Genomic DNA, 17,217 nt, shown 5'->3' with positions numbered 1-17,217 from the left:
GTATTTTTGCCTTCTTTCATTTAATTTTTCACTCAAGTAAGCTATTTGTTTGTCTTCCTGGCTGAGTATGGCTCCAATGGCTATACCAATAGCATCACGAAAAACTTGGAAAAGTTCGTTATAATCAGGCAATCTCAAAATTGGCCTTTCAGTGATCTTCTTCTTCAATATCTAGAAACTTTTCTCTACAGCTTCAGTGCAATGGAAAGGTTGACTTTCCTTTTTGATGGTATCCAACATGGGTGCAGATATTCCACTAAAATTCTTTATAAACTTGCGATAGAAACTTGCCAACCCATGAAAAATCTGAACTTCAAACAGACTCTTAGGGGATGTCCAGCTAATTATAGCTGCAACTTTTTCTAGGTCCATTTTCAACTCATTTTCTGCAATCACAAAACCCAAATAGACTAACTCCTTCTGAAAGAAAGAACATTTTTTAAAATTTATCAGCAACATATTTTGTTGTAACTTCTCCAAAACATATCTAAAATGTTCTTTCTTGGTCTCACTGAAAATCAGTATATCGTCAAGATATACAATCACGAATTTTCCAATGAACTCCTTCAACATCTCATTCATTAGGCACATGAAAGTGCTAGGGGAATTACTCAACCCAAATGGCATCACCAACCATTCATACAGACCTTCATTGGTTTTGAAATTTGTTTTCCATTCATCCCCTTCTCTTATTCTAATCTGGTGGTATCTTCTCTTTAGATCTATCTTCGTAAAATATGTTGCTCCACTCAATCAGTCCATCATGTAATCCATTTGTGGCAATGGAAACCTATACCTGATAGTAATTTTATTTATTGCTCTTGAATTTGTACACATCTGCCACTCGCCTCCTTTCTTGGGAGCTAAAACTGTGGGAACTGCACAGGGGCTTAAACTTTCCCGTATCAAACCTTTGTCCAACAATTCCTGTACCTGCTTCCTAGTCTCTTCGTTGTCCTTAAGACTCATCTAGTAAGTAGCTTTGTTTTGTAAACTAACTTTGGGGATGAAATCTATGTGATAATTGATACTTCGCTTTGGTGGTAACTTATCTAGTAAATCATCCACCACAATGTCGCTGAATTCCTGCAACAAATCCTAGATTCTTTAGGTAAGTCAGAAATTTCAGTATGAAACAGTACTACTCTTGGTCTCCTTACAACGACATACTTTATCTCATTATCTTCAATTTGTTTTAAAAATTCTTTACCCCCCATCAGTAGCACTTTTTTCCCACTAGTCTTTGTTGTTTCTTCTTCCTTGATGGGTACTAGTGTATGCTTAATCCCATCCTTGAAAAACTTGTAGCAGTTTGCTTTTCTGTCATGAAATTTTTTTTTATCATACTGCCGTGATCTACCTAGAAAAATATGACACACATCCATGGGCATGATATTACAAGTCACCTTGTCCCTATACTTGCCAATATGGAATTCCACCTCACACTGCTCATCAACTAGTAGTTGATGTCCTTTCTGTAACCAAGACACCTTATAGGAGTTGGGTGCTTTAACCTTTTCAAACCCAATTTCTTCACCATCTCTGTAGCAACCATATTATCAATGCTTCCACTATCTATAATCAGTTTGTAGAATTTTCCATGTGACTTACACACAGTCTGGAATAATGCCTTTCTCTGGGTTTGGTCAACTGTCTCCTTGGTCGGTTTCAGGAGTACCTTATTTAAGACTAAGGTCTCTCCTGTCTCCGGTACATTCTCTACCTCTTGGGGTGGTGCCTCTACTTCCTCTATTTGAGCAACATATGCTCCTCTTTGTCCAGCTTGTTCACCTTTAGGACACTCAAAGGACGTGTGCCCCCACTTGTGGCACTTGTAGCACTGGTAGGTAGCTCCTCTGCCTCTGCCATTACCCCTTCCTCACTGGTATAGCCTTCATCCCCTAGTGCTACCTTCCTTTTCTGTTGTCCCTGAGGTCTTCGAACTGCTGCCTTCTTCAATGTTGTTAGCAGTCCTACCTCTGCCAAAGGATTGTCCTTTCCCTCTACTAGATCCATGTCCTCTTCTAGTGGTCTGCTTCCTACCGATCTTTTCTTCTGCCTTCAAGGCACTCTGGTATGCTTCCTTTATGGTTTTTTGAGAAAGAATACTTATCCCGTCAAATATCTTTAGCCTTACTCCATTTACAAACCTTGTTGTTTTTTCTGGGGTGTGTTCAAAGTAACCTGCTCTCAGATTCACCCGATAAAATTCTTCGGTATATTCTTTCACAATCATTCCTCTCTGTTTCAAATTCTGCATCTGCCGATACAGAGCAATCTGGTAATCTTTGGGAAAAACCTTACCCTTCATTTTAGCGACCATTCTGGTCCACTTTTTAATGGGTAACTTATTTGATCTTCTTCTCTTGGCTTGGACACTGTCCCACCATAAGGTTGCATGTCTTTTCAACTTGGCGGCAATGAATTTAACTTTTCTATCTTAGTTGATCTCCTCACATTCAAAGTATTTGTCTAACTCACTGATCCAGTCCAACAACACTTCTGTGGACAAACTACAATCATAGATTGAAATCTTAGGCTTTGGCTTACTGCTAGCCAGTAAAACTGAACTTAACAATCTGATTTTAGGTCCTTCCTCATCTGATCCATTTGTCGTAACTACAGCTTATTCCTCACTATCATCTCCTCCTTCCGTATCCCTTCTCCTTCCTTCTTCTACTACTACCAAATGGGCATTTAAGATCCTAATCTCTTCTCTCAATCCTTCATCTACTACTCTTCGAATAACCCTACTACGACCTCTTCTTCCGAAGTCCATTTTGTAAAAATAAAAAAAATAAAATAAAAAAAAGTAACCCTAACCTGCTCTGATACCAAAATTGATGGGAGGAGCCTTGATCACTTACGGCATATCATTAATTGGGTGATTGCGTGAATGATTTTATTGTTGATTGGTTTTATGGCGCGGTACTGGTCATTTAATGGTGTGAGGACAACTGTCCTGTCCTCAGGTCTCGCTTCTCCCACCTCTTCACTATGCCAAAGAAACCCTAGTATCAGTCATTATGTCTCTGTTTCGGTGCTCTGCTGCTCCATCAAGGTGAGGTCTCTGCTTCTGCTTCAGGTTACTACTCCTCGAGGGATTTGACTATCTTGTTCTCGAGATGGTTCTCCATGAGGGTTTCTGTCAGCAAGTTCTAGTAATGGTTGTGGTTGGCTTTACGTTTGTCTCTTCTGTCCCCTAGCCGTATGGATCAGCTATGGTTGTGATGCTCCTCTGTTTTTGTATGTGGATTTGAAGCTTGGTTTGTGGGCATGAAACCGTCGGCTTTTGTCCTATGTTGGCCACCTATCTTGTGGCTCTGTGGGCGCTACTTCAGCTATACTCCTGGGTTGCCTCGGCTCTATAAATTTGTTTGTCATTGTATGGTTTCTATTATGCTTTTTCCTTCAAGGTTTTTGTCTCACTGTTTGACTGTAAGTTCATCGTTCTGTTGCAGGTCATGGTCGTGGGGTGGCTCGACTCTCAACTTTCATCTGGCATTTGAGCAGAGGTAAGTTCTCCTTCCATGTTTTAATATTCTGCTTCATTTTCTACTGTTACTGATTATTCTTGCTCCTTGTGAGAAGTGGGCACTCTGTGACTATGACCTTGGTCCATGGGCTCCTTCCTCCGTTCACAAGGCTCGGCTCCTTTGGTAAGTGAACTCGCCTTAAATCTTTAGCACTGTCTTTAATTTCTTTGCATGGCTCCGTTACTTGAATTCTGATGGCCTTGTTTGGTGGCCACGGTAGGTGAATGGCTAGGCTCACTAATTGCTGGTTTCATGCCCTAATACCTACGCTCTTGTATCGGGTAGGGTCGTGCCTTGTCGTTTCTTTGTCTGTCTATTTCGAAGCGTTTGCTGCTAGTAGTCTTCTGTTGCCGAGGGTTGTGGCTCCAGTCTCATTGTTTCATGGTTCTATGTATTTATCCCTCTGGGCTATTAACTTATAAAATGTATTTATTTCGACTCTATGGTGAATTCGTAGTTGTATTTGGCACTGTTACGAAGGAACTTTGTTCCATAGCTTTTCTGTGTTTTGTTAACTATATCTTGGATTGTAAATTTTTGATATCTATATATATATATATATATATAGAGTCAAATACAACAAATATCTACAGGTACCAACAGAACTCGTATCATTTCCATTTACTATATATATATATATATATATATATATATATATATATATAGATATATATATATATAGTAAATGGAAATGATACGAGTTCTGTTGGTACCTGTAGATATTTGTTGTATTTGACTCTTCTGCAAACCCTCTTTGTTGTTCTATGGGACTCGACCGCGTTTTTTCTTGCCTTTGTGATAATGTCTACTCTTTGTCACTGTTAGGAAATGGGTAGATGAATTTAATTAAATAATTTTAGGTTGCAATACATGGATTCAGATTTTCTTCTCCTCAAAATGTTTGCATGCTTCTTTTTATTCAATATTATGATGGATGATTACAGTTGCTTTTTCCTTTTCTCTTAAAGATCACTGTACAGTTATTTAAACTGGTAGTAGTTACATTTTAGTTATTCATTGATAACTATTCATCCTTGTTTGTATTCTAAAGTTATTTTGAAACAAAAAAAAGAACAGTAAATAAAAATAAACAGTGGGCTGAGACAACCTTAAACTTAACATAAGGTCCTAAATGCTATTAACTAGAAATTTAAATGGAATTTAAAAAACTAACTGAAACTCCTTCTGTCTGCAAAGACAAATACTCCAGCCATGACCTCCCTTAGCTGGATGCTCCTGCATCAAACTACCTCAAGAGATAAGATCTTCTCCAATGAGAAGAGGAGCCATCTCCCTTCCATCCACTCTATATAAACCTCCCTTTTTCCCAAGCAGAAGCTAGTCCTAGTATTGAAGTGTTAATGTTGGTGTGCTAGTGCTAATTAAGTTTTGAGTAAACAACAAGCTATTCATAGTTGTAGCTCTCTAGTTGTGTGTGAGGGAGAAGTGTGAATTCGGTTTAGTGTGAAGCCTAAAGGTAAGAGCCTTAAAACTATCATTGTTGAGGCCATCATGGAATGCTAACCAAAGTGTGTGGGAACCTGGTTTTGTTGGAGAAGAACAACAATATCAAGACAATGGTTGTAATCTCTTCTTGATTTAATATATATGCAACTATCAACTGATTTCCTACATAATCTGTCATATCACATGTTTATGGCTTAATGTTTCTTGACTTGTTAAGTAGGTTGAATTACAATTGTTCTATTATCACGGTTGTTGTTTGCTGTTGTTTACTTGTTTCAGGTGTTCGAAGAAGGAAACGGGAGATAGCTGGAGCAAGTAAGAATGGTCATCACCAAACAAGATAAACGTACTAAGAGGTAGGCCCTCTTAATTGGTTATGACCTAAGGAAATCTTCCATAGAATGTATCGGTTGTGGCTAGACCCATTATCATGCTAGAGGAATTGTTTGTGTCTGCAATCATAATTTTACTTCACCACAAATTTGTGACTCCACTGAGGAGCCAATCCTTCTATTTGCTTGTCTGTCATTTCATGGTTTTGTGTGAACTTTTCTAGTATCACCATTTCCATTTAGGTCTGTCTTCTTTTCTTTATTTACTTCTCTGGGTTTGAAATTTACAGTAGAAAGTCTAGTCTCAGCCTTTGAAAATTTTCCATTTTTTCTTTGCATCCTTGCTCAGCACACTTAATTCACTGCCAGTCGCGTCAATTAGTGCGATATGCCGAGAAATAGTCACGATGACCCCCTTCTAGCACTTATTGTCAGTCACGCAGTCGCGTCGATGCATGTAGGTGAATATTAGGGTTCACCCCAGATCTTGACCAGTGTGTTTTTCTCTCTTGATTTCTGCCTCTTAGTTTGTTCTGACTGTGTTCTCCCTAACTAGAAAGCTTCATTTAGCTTGCTTTTTGTGCTTTCTTGATTTAGCCCACCCTTTGATGTGTTAAGTCTAGCCTTGTGTGAATTTCTTTTTTATTTTTTCTTTGAATTCCATGATTAGCGCTAGTTTTCTGTTAGGCAGTCGCATCGATTAGGAATCAGCGCTAGTTGTAGTTTTGGTCAGTCGTGCCAGTCATGCTTATCAGCACTAGTTGTCAATTAGGCAGTCGCTCCAGTCTCTGAGTAAAGAAAAAATCAGAATTTCTCCCATTCCAGTGCCAGTGTGTCTTGACCCTTAGACTCTCTTCTTCCTCCCATAAGTGACTAGGATGTTTTGTTTGCTGCTTTTTTATTAATTGATTGGTTTGAAGTTTCATTGCTTCATTTTTGGAGTTTTTTGGATGGTTTCTATGAACCTAGGGCATCTAGGTCAATTACCATTCATTTGTTTGTTTAATCGTTGTGTCAACTTTCTGATTTGCTACTTCATTTAGTCCATCTTTCAGTTGCAACATCTTCATTACTTCATTTTCAGTTGAATGAGTGAAAGAGTCTCATTTGATCTCTTATTTCAAGTGTCTCTTTTCTCATTCCGAGCATAGATTACATTGCTTGGTTTGTCAATTGAAGCATTTATGTGTTTGGTTTGTTTGATTCAAGGAAAAAGTTGGTTTTATTTTCATTTATCATGCTTTGGATTTGATCGATGCTTCTTTGTTTGGAATTGTTAAAATTTTCATTAAAGTGCTTTATGTGAAAGATTCATTTTTAATTTTATGAAAAGAAGAACATAATTCTATTTTACTTAAGCAAAAATATTTCATTAGTGTTGTCTTGAGAAGCTAGAAATGCATCATAATAAGCATAGGGAATGAAATGAAACTTCTATTGTTGTTAACGGAAGATTAAGTGCATTTAGGACATATACTAGTGAAATATTTCATTATTTGATTGTTTCATTGATTTTGTGTTCCCTATCTCTCAATTAGTGTTAACTTTCATTGAAGACAAAGATATCTTTTCTCATATAGTTGCATGTAGGAGTTTTGTCAGATGAAAGTGGTAGGACCTTATAATTGAAACCTAATTCAAGATCAACTATTAAAATTTATTGAATTAATCTAAGGAAGCATTGAAACTTAACACTCACATTTAGTGGTCTAGGCTAGAGACGTGTTCTGACATCTTTAAACCTAACAGCTGTCATTCGCTTCGGCATTAGATAGGGCTAGTATGGACTTGTGCTCCCCATAACGTCATGTATATAAATGGAGACCCCACTAGGTTGCAATCATTTATCCATAAGAAGCTGAGTCTACCACCTTGTAAACGTGATACACTGAACATAACATTAAGGGAGATTGCCTGCCCGTATGATCCAAATGGAAAATGGAACCAACCCATGGTATTCATACACCCATGTTATTCATCCACCCATGGAATTTACCCATGGTATTGTAAGTGACATCCACCCATGGAATTGGCTCGTCGTATTGTGACATCCACCCATGGTATTCATTCACCCATGGAATTCACCTGTGGTAGTGTGACATCCACCCATGGTATTCATTCACCCATGGAATTGACTCATGGTATTTGTTATCACCAAAATAGGACCCTGATAGGCTGTTGATCAGACTATCTCAGTGTAACTATTTCAAACCAATCTTTTGGCTGAGGCTTAGCCTCCTCAACCTGAGAGGGCTCTCTCAAAGGTTAATGATTTTGATAAAGATTAGATGGCTAACTCTATGAAACAAGTGAAAAATATGAATGGTTGAACATGATCAGTAAACATCCATTGGGCTTATGGAGTCAACAACACCTCAATATAACAATGAACTCAACCTTACATGGAAGTCAGGGCATTCAACATTTAAACATTCAGAATATAAACTCATATGGGACCACACAGTTTATAAATGTATACAGGAAGTCAGAACACATTCAGTGAATTCTGAGTGATTCTACATCCATACCACTGTAAGAATTAAGAAAAGGACAACATCACATATTATGAACATAAAAAATCCTTCATGAATCATGAGAAGTAAAGTCAAGCATGTATAACTGAAAATGAGTCTTACATAGGCCAAATACAAGTTTTGCATAAAAAATCCAACCCTTTGTACATCAGCTCTTCTGCTATATATAGATCTCTTTACATGACTGAGATTCCTCCTCCAGCATGAGGGGAATTCGAGTTCATCCTACTATGACACCTATTGATACATAAAACTGATTATTAAATGCAAATGACACCTAACTAGCAGTCCTAGAGACCTAATACAACTAGGAGTGTAACTCCTTATCATGATTCAACAACCTTATCTAAGCATTTAAAGCATTATTTGACAACTTGCAACCTCAAGAAGTCGAATTTGATGAAGCCTCCCACGTGGTCATCTGACTGCTGAAGACAAACCCTAGAAATTAGGGAACATGTTTCCTTGTTTTTAGGTTTAGGATCCCTGAAAATGGCACGTGAGACAGAGCTTTTATCTCCTCATCCATGACACATTTTACGAAACTGAAGGAGGTTTTTGTAGCCCATGTTGTCTAGAACAAAAACATCTCCCGGTTTTTTAAAACATTCCTCCAGCTGTTCAGAATCTGTCCTTGAAAAACACGTGTCAAACAGGAAAAATCCATTTTCTGAAATTAGGGTTTCAATTAAAGCTTCTTATCTCCCAACTGAAAACACATATGAATAACGTGAGATAGGTTATTGTAGCTGGAGATTTTTTGAAGATAAACCTCCTTCAGAATTCCAAAATACCCTTTCATGTGACCAGAAACTGATTTTGAAAAACAGGTGTAAAACAGAGAAATATGCCTGTGGAAAACTTGCACCTACAGTAGTTTCGTAGCGCAAGTTTGATCATAAATTCCTCCCACCTCAGAATGGATTTGAAGAAAATGAAAGAGGTTTTTGTAGTTTGGTATGTTAGGAATAAAAGCCTCTTTCAGTTTTCAAAATTAAGTTTCAGCTGCTCAGAACCCCTTATGGAAGTTAACTAGTAAAACCAATTTTTCTGCTAAAACAAGCTGCTACAGGGGTTTCGTAGCGCTATGAAAACACTGACTTCGTAGCGCAAAACAGGATTTTTACACTGTCTGCGCTACGAAAACGTGGATTCATAGCTAGTTTCAAAATTTCTCCAAAATTATGTGAGATATGTCTTCTAAACACATGGTGAGGCTTCTAGGACATGAAATGAGGCTATCAAACTTTATTTGAAGATGGACCTGAGACTCTAACCCTATGAATTAGACTCTGAAACATAAAAATGACTTGACCATGACTTGACCATGACTGATACAAGAATTGAGAAACCATGTAAGTTGTCCAAACTTTTTAAGGAAGTTTTACAGTGATAACAGTGGCTCCACTAGGGATAGTGTGCCCTTGTGGTACATTAAGAACCTGTAGCTCCAGTGCCGCTATCCATCCACTAGAAGAAAACTTTGAACTTCTGCCCAATTTGCTCCTCAAGCCTTTAATTATTTCTGAATGAAGAATTCCAACTGCACCTACTGAAACAGATGCTCAGTCAACCTACCCTAAGCTTATTTGCGCATTCCTACCTACCCTATCAGCTGCAATCTCCACTTGTAGCTCAAGGAACATGAAACTTCCAATAAAGCCAATCAATTGTTCTTTCTGATATTGGAGGCTCTTGACTGCATTCAACCTCAAAATAACCATGATAGTGAGATGACCAAATCAACTTATAATGTACCTGATCTTCATAATGCAAATGAAAATGAAATACTTGTGTGCAAAGCTTTGCCATGTATTCACTTATAGGGTCAAAGAAGACATGATTATTTTGATGACCATCATAACACTCTAAATCCTCAGACAACTGATTCTCAACCACACAAGATTTATTTGATATGCTATCCAACTGCCTTTCTAAATGATGCCCACAAACAATGTAATTTTCTTCATTATAAAGATCATTCTTTGATGCAAGCTGCTGCAAGGAATTACAAAAATGAACAGCCTTTTCTTCTGCCTGAGGGTTATAAAAGCTATCTTCCAGTACTTCTTCTTGGTGTTTGCAATCAATTTCATACTCATTGTGATCAAAATCTTGGCAAGTTTGCTGCATCTTCTCATTTATATCAAAGGATGTAACATGGTTTTCATAAGTAAACCCCTGCTGATCTTCACACTGCGTTTCATGAGATGTTATACTTTCTTCTTGGTGTTGAAATGCATTGTTATGAAGAGCCTCTAAAATTTCTTCATCCATAAATTCATCATCATCATAACAATCCTCCAAATATTGAATAAAACTCGTGGAATGTTTACAACAATCTTTGACCAGCAATAAGGAGGGATGACACTCTTTATACATGTCATAGAACACATCATGGAAATCAGCAAGAGAATATAATGAACCATTTTCCAAACTTTTATACCAAGACCATGCTTTTCCTTCTAAAGTGGTCATAAACATCCTCATGAGACAATCTTCAGGGAAATGAACCTTAAGACTGCGTACATGCATATGAAACCTAACCAAATGAAGAGCAACATTGTCTTTCTTTTCATCTTTGAATATCGGAAGATCCTCTAACCAATCAACCTTTGGCATAGGATTTGGAAAACCAGGGATATGAGACCGATTCATAGGAGCATACCTGGCATTCATTCTTGCAGTGGAACTCATCTTGAAACTTCATCAAGCTACTGATCTTCTAGCAGTTGAGTCACCTTCCAATTTCTTATTTGATGTGTGGAGTCGCCAAGGTAGTTTTGCAGCCTCAAAAAGATATCTGAGCTCCTGCTACCTTCAGAAGTTCAGCCATTGATTTCGGGAATGAATAATCTTCAGACTCCCGGCAGACGCACCAAAATGTTATCACCAAAATAGGACCCTGATAGGCTGCTGATCAGACTATCTCAGTGTAACTATTTCAAACCAATCTTTTGGCTGAGGCTTAGCCTCCTCAACCTGAGAGGGATCTCTCAAAGGTTAATGATTTTCATAAAGATTAGATGGCTAACTCTATGAAACAAGTGAAAAATATGAATGGTTGAACATGATCAGTAAACATCCATTGGGCTTATGGAGTCAACAACACCTCAATATAACAATGAACTCAACCTTACATGGAAGTCAGGGCATTCAACATTTAAACATTCGGAATATAAACTCATATGGGACCACACAGTTTATAAATGTATACAGGAAGTCAGAGCACATTCAGTGAATTCTGAGTGATTATACATCCATACCACTGTAAGAATTAAGAAAAGGACAACATCACATATTCTGAACATAAAAAATCCTTCATGAATCCTGAGAAGTAAAGTCAAGCATGTATAACTGAAAATGAGTCTTACATAGGCCAAATACAAGTTTTGCATAAAAAATCCAACCCTTTGTACATCAGCTCTTCTGCTATATATAGAGCTCTTTACATGACTGAGATTCCTCCTCCAGCATGAGGGGAATTCGAATTCATCCTACTATGATACCTATTGATACATAAAACTGATTATTAAATGCAAATGACACCTAACTAGCAGTCCTAGAGACCTAATACAACTAGGAGTGTAACTCCTTATCATGATTCAACAACCTTATCTAAGCATTTAAAGCATTATTTGACAACTTGCAACCTCAAGAAGTCGAATTTGATGAAGCCTCCCACGTGGTCATCTGACTGCTGAAGACAAACCCTAGAAATTAGGGAACATGTTTCCTTGTTTTTAGGTTTAGGATCCCTGAAAATGGCACGTGAGACAGAGCTTTTATCTCCTCATCTATGACACATTTTATGAAACTGAAGGAGGTTTTTGTAGCCCATGTTGTCTAGAACAAAAACATCTCCCGGTTTTTCAAAAAATTCCTCCAGCTGTTCAGAATCTGTCCTTGAAAAACACGTGTCAAACAGGAAAAATCCATTTTCTGAAATTAGGGTTTCAATTAAAGCTTCTTATCTCCCAACTGAAAACACATATGAATAACGTGAGATAGGTTATTATAGCTGGAGATTTTTTGAAGATAAACCTCCTTCATAATTCCAGATTACCCTTTCATGTGACCAGAAAATGATTTTGAAAAACAGGTGTAAAACAGAGAAATATGCCTGTGGAAAACTTGCACCTACAGCAGTTTCGTAGCGCAAGTTTGATCATAAATTCCTCCCACCTCAGAATGGATTTGAAGAAAATGAAAGAGGTTTTTGTAGTTTGGTATGTTAGGAATAAAAGCCTCTTTCAGTTTTCAAAATTAAGTTTTCAGCTGCTCAGAACCCCTTCTGGAAGTTAACTAGTAAAACCAATTTTTCTGCTAAAACAAGCTGCTACAGGGGTTTCGTAGCGCTATGAAAACACTGATTTCGTAGCGCAAAACAGGATTTTTACACTGTCTGCGCTACGAAAACGTGGATTCATAGCTAGTTTCAAAATGTCTCCAAAATTATGTGAGATATGTCTTCTATACACATGGTGAGGCTTCTAGGACATGAAATGAGTCTATCAAACTTTATTTGAAGATGGACCTGAGACTCTAACCCTATGACTTAGACTCTGAAACATAAAAATGACTTGACCATGACTTGACCATGACTGATACAAGAATTGAGAAACCATGTAAGTTGTCCAAACTTTTTAAGGAAGTTTTACAGTGATAACAGTATTGTAATTGAAAAATACTATAAGTAACAAGTCACATTTTGTAAAAGCAAAGATTGTCCACCACAATGTAGTCCTTACAATTATTATTTGTTTTAATAAAAAAAGTTTTGTTTATTGGGCATTCTCCTCTTTTTCTTCTGGCATTTCAATTTTTTAGATCTTGGGGGCCTCCCCTCAAGATCTGGATCAATGGTATCAGAGTAGGTTACGATTCCATGGGAATGAGGGTTTCATGCATATTTTAGTTTCAACTTTTTTGCACCAATATTCAACAAAATTCAGGCACGCGCTGCAACCTCCACAGAGCACTTTCTTGGGCCAAGCAGGAAGAAACTTTCTTTTTTCATCTTTTTGCAGGAATTTTTTTTTGGCCGACAAGTTTGCATATCAGATATGAAACATTTGGTGAAATATTTACAAAAAAATACCATATTTGGATTCGTTGCAAAAAAATACCAAATCGAAGTTCGGATGTGGGAGATATCGCTGATTTAAAATCAACTATTTTTTTCAGAACTTTTGTGGCCGCAGAAAAATTGCAATGTTAATCTGAGATTCTAGAGTGTCTAGGCAAGGATTTCCAACACATGGAAAGATGAAAAATGGTCCTTCTGCTTCCAAAAATAGGTTATAATAAGTATTCTGAGTTATATTAACCGATTTATGTCCATTTTAATTCTGGAGCAGCATTCAGAGCGGGTTCCCATTGGAGACGTGCCCTGCCACCCCACTCTAATAGGCACCTACTTCACATTCTTCAGTTTCAGCATAGAAACATTCGACTTGGGTTATTTGGAGACATGCCCTCACACCCCAGGCTATGTAGGCACCTTCTACTTCATCAACAACCAACATCATGATTATCAGTCAACGCACAAAATCCTTGTCATCGAAGTCCATTTGCTAGTCCGCACACTGTTAGTATCATAGTTGGTCACAAGCGTTACAGGGTATCTCTATCCTCGGATCTTCGTTTGTCATGGTTATGGGTCATCCACAAACCCACACTTCATCGAAGTCCATTTTCTAGGCCACACATTGTCATTATCATAATTGGTCACAAGCATTACAGGGTATCTCTATCCTCGTATCTTCGTTCGTCATGGTTATGGGTCATCCACAAACCTACACTTCATTGATGTCCATTTGCTAGGTGGCACACTATTAGTATCGCAGTTGGTCACAAGAATTACAGGGTATCTCTATCCTTCGATCTTCGTTCATCATGGTTATGGGTTAACCACATAAAACCCTTCTCTTTAGTGGCTCTTCATATTCAACAAAGGCTTCGTAGGAGGGAACTTCACACAATGGGGACCATTGCTTCTTAAGGAGGGAGGAATGATCCGAATGGAAAATGGAATCAACCCGTGGTATTCATCCACCCATGTTATCATCCACCCATGGAATTTACCCATGGTATTGTTAGTGGCATCCACCCATGGTATTGTAAGTGACATCCACCCATGGTATTCATTCACCCATGGTATTTTCCCATGGCATTGTGACATCCACCCATGGTATTCATTCACCCATGGAATTGATCCATGGTATTGTAACTGAAAAATACTATAAGTAATAAGTTGAATTTCGTAAAAGGACACATTGTCCACCATAATGTATTCCTTAGAGTTATTATTTGTTTTAATAAAAAAAAATTGTGGTTTTGTTTATTGGGCATTCTCCTCTTTTCTTCTGGCATTTCAATTTTTTAGATCTTGGGGGCCTCCCCCCAAGATCTGGATCACCGTACTTCTTGATTCGCTAGGATGTATTATGTAGTTAACAGTTACTTGGTAATCCCATTTACCTAGATCATCCTGAGTAGTCATCTAATCTTTTTGACCCTTTAAACTTAAAATACCATTCGAGTTCTTGTCCTTTTGATCTTGTTAATTCTGAAAGCGACTAGAGTCACCTTTCATCCTTTTCTTGACTCTTAAAATATGAAAAGGAAAATTTTTGTTTTAGTTTCTAAAATTAACTGCCCGCGAAATATTCCTGGTTAAATTTATCTTCCTTAGTGTTTCTTTAAAAGTCGATTCCAATGGCAGCTATCCCAGAGTCTACTAGTCAAGCGTTCCCCTCAGATGGGAATCCTGGTCTTTTTCCTTCTTTTGGAAATGCTAGTGCTCCTTATATGGCAACATTGTCCCTTCTTGGGTTAACCATTGGTTTACCTGTCTAGTTATTTTCGACCTCGGTGATCTCAAGTGTCCCAAATCTTGCCGTGCCATCTCCTTCATTTGAATCACACCACGTCAATTCTAAGGTTGACCTCTCCCCTTATTCCCTTGTTTCTTCCTATTCCTCTTCTACTTTTCCTAGTGAAAGTTTGAAATCCAATAACCAAGAGGCTAAGAAGAAGAAGAAGAAGATGAAGAAGAAGATGAAGATGAAGAAGTCAGATAAGTGAGAGGCCAACCGTGTGGCTGTTACTCCAAATGCACCTCTTATAGACACACCTTCTGATCCACCACAGAAGGTTAGATTCCATTGCAAGTTGTGTAAGGGTGACCATCTCCTTCGAGACTGTCCTGGCATTCCCAGAGTCTTAGAGGTATGGTCTCAAGGCTTGAACTGACCATCCCTGTCAACCTCTGGAGATCATGTCGATGCTACACCTTCAACTAATGATGGTAAGAAGAAGGGAAATATTAGATTCCCCTATAGGTTATGTGAAGGGATGAATCTTCTTCACCTTTGTCCTCTTATGGATAAAGCTTCCAAAGTTTTGGAAAACCTTGCAGCTCCTCAACCCCAACTTCCTATTGGTTATTAGAGGCTTTCTTCTAACCCTCTCCTAGTTGGTAAAGAGATTGACATGGATTCATCTCTTGTCCATCCTACTCTTCCTGAGCATGACTCTCTTGTGTCTGTTCCTGACCATTGGTTGAAAAGAGTGTCGACTTGGTTCTGCCACCAGTTTCTCACTTTGTTCCGGAAGGGAGCAGAGATAATACTGCTCATGTTCTTCTCATATCCCCAGATTCTCATGAATCAAAGATTGGCCCTCCTATCCCAGTTGTTTAGGAGACTCCTTCTCCTATTCTTGTCCAGCATGGGGGAAATCATATGATACCCCCACCAAGTAGTTATGTCGTCTCTTTTGCTTGGAGTTAGTTAACTATTTTCTGCCTTCCATATTATGTGCCTTTCCAGATCATAATACAAGCCTATAACATGGTAGTACATGAAACTATATTAGATGAAGGCACATCTATTAGCATCATCTCTTCTACTACATGGAAAGCTTTGGACTCCCCACAACTTGTGCCTATCACTTAGACTCTGTTGGCTTTCAATAGAGGAACTAGTCAACCCTTAGGGGTCCTTCCAAAATTCCCTATTACTATGGGAGGAAAGACCATCTATATAGACATGATGGTAGTCCAAAGTCCCTTAGATTTCAATCTTCTCCTTGGACGCGACTATGTTTATATCATGGGAGCTCTTGTTTCTTCGCTTTTCCATGTGGTTTGTTTTCCGCACAAAGGGAGAATTGTGACTCTTGATCAATTGTCATTCATTAGTCACCAGGCACTTCCTTTGCAACCATCATATTCTATCATCTCTTGTTTGCAAGAAGTACCTTCCCTGCCACAGGTCAATTATGTGGCTACCCGTTTCGTCTCCACATCTGCTAATGATCACATAGATGGTATTGTACATTATGTATTGGGGGCATTGGAACCCAATCTATCTTTGGTACCAAATGACATGTATTCCTCCCAGAGCGTGGTTCTTCTGTCTAGTGAATACCTCTTGGTAGTCATGTTCTCTTATGGGTCATGAACAAACGTCATGAGGATAGTTCCTAGTCTTGTGTCAACCTCATTAAAAAATGAATCAAGGAGTGTGAGCATAGTTCATTGTCTTGTGTCAAGCTCATTAAAAATGAAACAAGGGTCATGAGGATAGTTCCTAGTCTTGTCTCAACCTCGTTAAAAGATGAAACAAGGAGTCATGATGATAATTCCTGGTCATGTGTCAACCTCATTAATAAATGAAACAAGGAGTCTTGAGGATTGTTCTTGGTCTTGTGTCAACCTCATTCAAGAATGAAACAAGGAATGTGAGCATAGTTCCTTGTCTTGTGTCAAGCTCGTTAAAAAATGAATCAAGGCATTTGAGGATAGTTCCTTCCTATATCAACCTCGTTAAAAAATGAAACATATGTCTGAGGATAGTTCATTTACTATGTCAACCTTGTTAAAAAATGAAACACCTCCCTTTTCTAAATCGAGTCTTTGATTAAGATCTCATAAAATCCCAGTCGAGTCTTTCCTATATCTTGAAAGTGAACCTTCATTCCATTCACCTAGCTTAATGAAATGAAGCTTGGGGGGCATGCAAACTTATAACAAGCATAGTTTTTTGTTTCAAGCTTGTGTAAACATGAAACCGAATCGAAGCAAAGTTCTCCATGGTTCAAGCTTGTGTAAAAAATGAACTCATGCCCAATTTACATCTCGTGGTTGTTGTTTTTATCAGCTAATTTCTGCTAGATGAGCCTTGGTTGTTTTATTCCATTGCCACCATCTCTTTGGCCGATCATATGATTTCACTTGGTTGTTTTTCCTTTCCTGAGGAACCGTAGCAATGAGTGGTTATATTAGCCAGCCTCTTGACCATTACATGTTTTGAGAAGTTCCTCCATTATCAGAACCAGTTG

This window comes from Pinus tabuliformis, chromosome 7 (assembly GCF_031772625.1).
Source record: "Pinus tabuliformis cultivar Carrire ecotype Pingquan chromosome 7, CPIR1, whole genome shotgun sequence".
NCBI lineage: Eukaryota > Viridiplantae > Streptophyta > Pinopsida > Pinales > Pinaceae > Pinus > Pinus tabuliformis.
Note: the sequence above shows the minus strand (reverse complement) of the source record.